At 43.6% G+C, this 7028-nt stretch overlaps 1 long non-coding RNA gene across 1 annotated transcript in view; it reads right to left on the reverse strand.

The window, feature by feature from the left end:
* Positions 1 to 4178, reverse strand: part of LOC122455868 — a 40322-nt gene extending 36144 nt beyond the window's left edge. Inside the window, exons 1-2 of the long non-coding RNA XR_006274370.1 lie at positions 4019 to 4178; positions 3700 to 3754 (exon numbers count right to left, since the gene is read on the reverse strand). This is a non-coding gene — a long non-coding RNA (uncharacterized LOC122455868). The remainder of the gene's footprint in view (positions 1 to 3699; positions 3755 to 4018) is intronic.
* Positions 4179 to 7028: the final 2850 nt, after the last annotated feature.

Consider the following 7028-nt stretch of genomic DNA (forward strand, 5'->3'; position numbering starts at 1 on the left):
ACTGCAGGCTTTGACCCATCATATTTAAATAAGCTCTTATTATGTTCAATGGGACTCTTATTTGTGTCGTGTCCGCTTCTTGTGAAAGCCAGAAAGATATATATATAGACAGCCTCTGTGACTAATAAGTGCTAGAGATCTAACACTAGAGGCTTTCCATTTAATTCAGATATAAACAAGCCACCATATCCAAACAGAAAAAGTATTATCTGCATTTCTTTTCACTCATTGCAGCTGATATTGCTAAGACCCCTTCAGGAGAAGTATCTCCCACAAACAAGCTATAGAACAGAATGAATAACTTTCAGAGGGAAGAGGCAGGATCTGCAAAAACTGGTTTAGTCTTTCACAGTTTTGTTGTACTTACCCAGTTAAATATCTAGTGGTCTTCCCTAGACTTCCAAACCCCGTCACACTAAACAACGCTTGTCTACTGCTGTCATATCACCAGACACTGGCTTTAGGATTTGGGAAAAGGGCAGCGAGATGTTTCTGTCACGTTACCTCAAACTTAGTTGGTACCCCTAATATTGGGGATAGGATGTAGGAGGGTGGTATTTTTAGGCCATCATCAGTCTCCTCAGAAAAAATGAAGTCCAGGTGCTTATGCTAGGGTCTGTGCATGGATAGCAATTTAAAAAAAATCGATTATTCTAATTAGCTAGGAGCCCGTTAAATGATCTCTTCCCAGCTGTCATGAGGTTTATGTATTTTAGGTTCTGTTCTCTGCCTTGTCTCTAATTTTTAAACTTAAAATCTGGAATATTATACAACACAGCAGCTGAAAATAGCCAGTCCATCCCTCTTTTCCAACCTTACAAAGAGTGAGGACATCTGCTATGGAAACTGAATAAAATACAGGGACATAAATGCATCACATTCACAAGTCTAACTGTTGAATGTATTATTCTCATTCACCCCTTCCATTTCTTAATCCACTTTTCCCATAGTGCCCCATTCTATCCCTCTTCAGATCATTTTTTTACTTTCACCCCAATTCTATCAACTGTTCTTGTTTCTCTATTAAGCAGAATAGCTTTTCCTCATTTTCTTATTAGATTAATGGAAAACTCTATGATCTGCCCCTTCATCTCTCCCATTTTACATATTCGCTTCCCCCTTGCTCCCTTTTCTGCCTTCATTCCCATTTTTATTACTCTTCTGCATTCCATGGTCTCCTACATCCCCACCAAATCTCTCTATTACTCCCACTCCTCTCCTGGAGCTTTAATCAGCCCCACTCTTTGAAGTCTCAGCATGGTTAATCGCTTCCTTGTGGTGGGCAGTGGAGCTGAGCTAACCAAAGCTTAAATTTAACTAAACTGGGAGACTTGGTATAAAAAGTCTCTTACTAGGCAAACTTGAGAGCCGCAAACAGAGGCAATTAACAGGAAAGTTTTGAAGGGTGTCACTGTGGACTTTGTGCTTGGAAGTAACAGGACTTGGTGGATGGTGCTTTGGAGACCACGGCGCATCATGAAAATGTAACCCCACTATGGCGCCTGACCTACAGAGGAAAATGGGAACATGAAGTACCCGAACTACAGTTCCAATGAGACAGTGGAGCAGCATTTCTGACTTTTACTGTTTTGTTTTTTTGCAGAAGCAGCACATTTTCTATGGAGTAAAACATTTTATGACCAGTTCTAATTGTTATTCCCAGGTCAGAAGGGACCACTGTGATCATCTCTCCTGATCTCTGTGTAAGGCCATAGAACATCCCCAGATAATTCCTAGAGAAGATCTTTTAGAAAAACATCCAGTCAATTTCAAAATTCTTAGTGCTGAAGAATCCACCACCATCCTGGCTAAATTGTTCGACTCATTAATTAAAGTGTACATTTTTAACAGTGAAAGTAATTTCCAGTCTGAATTTGTGAAGCTTCCACTTTCAGTCGCTGGATCATGTTTATACCTCTTTGTGCCAGAGTGTAGAGCCGTTTTTAAATATTTGTACCCCTGTAGATACCGATAGAATGTAATCAACGTCACTCTTAACTTCTCTTTGTTAAGTAAATATACCGAGCTCTTTGAGTCTATCACTCTAAAACATGTTTACTAATCCTTTAAGTCACTCTTGTGGCTCTTCTCTGAACCCACTCCAGTTTATCAACATCCTTCTTGAACTATGGGCACCAGAACTGGACACAGTATCTCAGCAATGGTTGTACCAGTGTCAAAATACAGTGGTAAAAAATTCTACTCCAATTTAAGATTCCCCATTTATACATTCCAGAATTGGATTGGCTCTTTGGGCCACAGCATTGTATTGAGTGCTCATGTTCAGCTGATTATCCACCACAACCCCCAAATCCCTTTCAGAGTCTCTGCTCACCAGGATTGAGACCCCCATCCTGTAAATACGGCCTATATTCTTTGTTCCTCTCTCTTTATATGTAGGAAAAAAGTTTAAGTGACATGACCACAGAGGAAGTCAATGTCAGAGCCAGGATTAGAACAGAGAAGTTTCTGTCTTGCATTGCTGTTCTTAGTACACTAGACTGTCAGGGTTCCCTCCCTACTCTGAACTCTAGGGTACAGATGCGTGGACCTGCATGAAAGACCCCCTAAGCTTATTTCCACCAGCTTAGGTTAAAACTTCCCCAAGGCACAAATTCTTTGCCCTTGGACGGTACGTTGCCACCACCAAGTGATGTAACAAAGAATCAGGGAAAGGACCACTTGGAGTTCCTATTCCCCCAAAATATACCCCCTAGCCCTTACACCCCCTTTCCTGGGGAGGCTTGAGGATAATATCCTAACCAATTGGTTACCAAGTGATCATAGACCCAAACCCCTGGGTCTTAGGACAATAGAGAAATCAGTCAGGTTCTTAAAAGAAGGATTTTATTTAAAAAAAATGGTAAAAATCACCTCTGTAAAATCAGGATGGAAAATAACTTTCCAGGGTAACAAAAGATTCAAACACAGCAGAACTTCATCTAGGCTTAGTTTCAAAGTTACAAAAACAGGAATAAACCTCCCTCCAACAAAGGAAAAATTCACAAGCAAAACAAAAGAATCTAACATGCCTTGCCTAGCTTTTACTTACAATTTTTGTAATATGAGAGACTTTTAGGATGGTTTATAGGAGAAGGAGTTTTCTGACCCAATTCTTCTATGCTTCCCAAGAGAACACATACAAAAAAGCCTTCTCCACCCCCCACAAGATTTGAAAGTATCTTCTTTCCCCATTGGTCCTTTTGGTCAGGTGCCAACCTGGTTATTTGAGCTTCTTAACCCCTACAAGTAAGGAGGAATTCTAGGCCACGCTTAGCTGTATGGTTATGACCATGCTTCTTTCCATACTATTGAGCTTTGCCTAGAGGCCAGAGTGGTTTGTCCGAGTCAGCTAGATGCTGGAAGGGAGGCTGTGCCAGCCATAGTACTTACTATAAGTACTACCCTCCTCAGAGTCAAGGATTTTTATGTATTGCTCTCTCAGAACACAAAAGACCCACAGCTACTGTTGTTCAAAGGCCCCCAAAAAAGCCAGTCTTGAAGATAGACTTTGAATAACCTATGATTTTTAACAACAACAAAAAAAAACACACCATAACAAAACATTCACTCACCACAACAAAGGGCTAGAGTCTTATGTTATTAAAAAAATCAAAGATTTATCTCCTTTAGCCCTGAACAGTTAGCCAAAATTCAGGTTATCAGATTCCCCAGGGAAGAATAGTGAAGGTTCCATACCTGAACTGCAGAACTGAGATCCAGACATCATTTGCTGCTTCTATACAGCTGTTAGCTGAGAATGAAGAAGTGGAAAGAGATTCACATCACTAAGCCTCTTTATTTGCTTTGCAATGGGCTTTTAATTAAACCTTAAGAACAGCAAACCCTTCTAACTAATGTGCCGAATTTTGGCTAGAAGATGCTACTACTGTAGCTCGTCCCTTGGGCAGCAAGAAAGCCATTTCCCAAAACTGAGTTTTAATATTAGTGTTGTTTGAGTTATAACTCTACCTTCAACAAGGCTATAATGAAAATAGACAACTACTTAAAAAATTACCTGGCACATAGTGCCCAGCCAAATTAGCACTAAGCCTCACCAATTAACAATTCACATAATGTTGTTCATAGCAGATATAAATTCCATCTCATTCCTTAGCTTTAGATAAGTGATAATAACATCAGAACCAAAATAGATTGTGGAAGGTAAGAGTCTTGTAATACATTTGCATAAATATCCTGTCAAGAAACAAAGCAAAATATTCATGCACTCATTAAAAGGAAGATACAGTGAAATAGCCTTCAATTATGGACAAATTTATTTCTGCTCAACACTAACTAATTATATCTTCCTTAATGCTATTATTTTGCAACAAACAAGCAGTGATTTCACCTTTGGATGCCCTCTACACTGTGAATTGGTATAAGAAAAAATACATCCATTTCACTTAAAACTGCTTGCATAAAACATTCTTGTGAATGAAAACACCCCTCCCCTTTACAAATAATAGATGCATCTTATACATTTAATGAAAACACGTGAGGGAAACAGCTCATTGGATATCATTAGAGCACAACCAATTTCACAGCTGTGAAAAATGTGTCACACACCGTGAAATAAGCCCTTTCCTGTGAAATTTGATTTCCCCCTACTTCTGGGAGAGTCCCAGCCGGGGGCTCCTAACTGGCAGTCCGGGCCAGGCTGGGGAGGGACAGAAGTTGTCCTTCCCCTGCATGGCTGCTCTCGGTGGGGGTGGCACATTAACGCAAAGGCCCTGGCCAATCTGCCACTGGCTGGGTCTAGCAGCTAGGAGCCCCTGGGTTGGATGCTCCTGGCAGCATGGGGGAAGTTGGACCCACTTCTGGGAACCTCCTCCAGTTGAGGGAAGCTCCTTGATTGCTGCCCAGCCCTGGAGCTTCCTGCAGCCAGCAGAGATATCTGGAGGTGGGTCTGATCTCCCCACAAGAGCAGCCAGGCAGGAGAAGAGCAAGTCCTGTCCCTCCCCAGCCAGCCAGGACTAGCATCTAGGAGTCCCTGGCTGGGGCGCTCCGACTCAGCTCTACCTCTGGGAGCCTCCTCCTGCTGCGGAAAGCTCTGTAGCTGCTGCCTTCAGCACACTGCTCTGAAGGCAGCACAGAAGTGAGGGTGGCAATCCTGCTACCCCATACAAGCCCCTCACCGTCCCGTTTTAGTTTGGAACCCCCATGGTTACAACAGTGAAATTTCAGATGTAAACATCTGAAATCGTGAAATTGACCCATTTAAAAACCTTCTGGCCATGAAATTGACCAAAATGGACCATGAATTTGGTAGGGCCCTACATATCAGTGTCATCTCTTGAAAACCAACACCAAAAATTCTTTGACCCTGCCAAATTCTAAATCTTTCTTATAGAAAAACCCTACCCAAACCTGAGGCCAATGAGTAGAAGTATTAATGAGGCATTACTACCATTCCCTGACTGTTTCTGTAGGTACACGCTCAGACTGAGTGGAAAAAAGGCTCACCACCCCATTGTCCATGCAGGTCACCTAGTTTCTCAGGTAACTTCTGACAGAAAAAGTGAAAAGCAGGAAAACTTGAGTAGCACTTGAGCAGAAAACGTGGTTGGGTACAGGCAGGCTTAAAAATAAGGAATTCCTATTGAAGAAGGCAAAGAGATCCTCCTCCTTGTTAATGCTTATTTATGGCATCACCCATCTTTTTGAGGCTCAGCACCTTAGATGAAGATAACCAAAGCTGAGCTCAGACCAAATGCCATTCCTATTGGGGAAAGGTGAACATGTTTATATTGCTGCCACTATGGCACGGAGCACATGAGCGAATGCTTTATAGAAACGAGGGTGCTGGAGCTGCAGAGCGATAAAATGTAGGTAAGAACTCACTGGGCTCAGTTCTTCTCAGTATCTGAGCTCAGCTTCATGCAGCAGAAGTTGGGGACTGTCAGGGAAACTGTTAGCGGTCACCAGCAGTGGAAGTAGGGTGGTCTGGTATGCCGTACCAGCAAGATATTTATAGCTGGTAGGGCGTTCCAGAAAGACACAGGAGGAGCAGAACCTGGAGCCACCAGGCAGCCCCACGCCAGAAGCTCCTCCAGTGAAGCTGTACCGCCCCCCAGTCCTTCCACACAGGCCTCCTCCATCTGTAAAGCAGCCCTGCCGGAGGACAAGGCTGGGGATGGTACAGCCACTCTGGAGGAGCTGCCAGCGTTCTGCTCCTTTCCCCACTGTGGTTCCCGGGAGAGCTCTGTACTGCCCCCAGCCCTGTCCTCCAGGGTGCTAGAGCCATGCTGGTGGAACTGTGGGCATTCTGCACCTTTCACTGCTGCAGTTCCAAAGTCTCTGGTGCAGCAGGGGGAGGACAGAGCCCTCCCTCCCTAGATAAGGGTGGAGTGGATCATGGGGAGGGGATGGGGAGAGCGTGGGAGCCCCAGGCTGTGGGCAGGGAGGAGTCACGTGAGGAGGCCACATACCCCTCCATAAACTGCTCCCTCACCCCCGTACCACTAAGAGATGGATTCCACTTGCACCACTGGAGGTCACTGATTCTATGCTGGCCTGACCCCATCCTGAGATAGTGCAGCATAGGGGCTGTTCTAATTTATACCATTGTCACATGCTCCTTTAGGGACCTGCCACCCACAGAAAACTGCCTACATCCCCACCACACCCCTCCTGTCCACCATTAGGGCGAGGAGAGGTGGCAGGCCCAGAAGATGGTTCCACTACTTAACACTAGCGGCAAGTTCTCTTTTGGAGAATTACTGCCAGGGTCCAGCTCCCTTGAGCCACCTAAGTGCAATTTGAAAAAAAATACAGAATGCTAGCCAAGGCCTGAAGAGGGTTTTACCAACTGTAGCAGACGAAGGAGAGTGCTAGTGAGAAAGTAGGTCATCTACCGAACAAAGATGAAATTAATAACTGAAAAACAGATGAGGTACGGAGCTCTTTTAAAATAAATACATCTTTAACAAGAAAGAAGAGACATGTGAATAACTTGGGATTAGGACAGTAAGAATTAGGAATAGTGTAAAATACAGAGCGGGTAATGAGGTAATTAGGAAATATTA

Source organism: Dermochelys coriacea, chromosome 9 (assembly GCF_009764565.3).
Source record: "Dermochelys coriacea isolate rDerCor1 chromosome 9, rDerCor1.pri.v4, whole genome shotgun sequence".
NCBI lineage: Eukaryota > Metazoa > Chordata > Testudines > Dermochelyidae > Dermochelys > Dermochelys coriacea.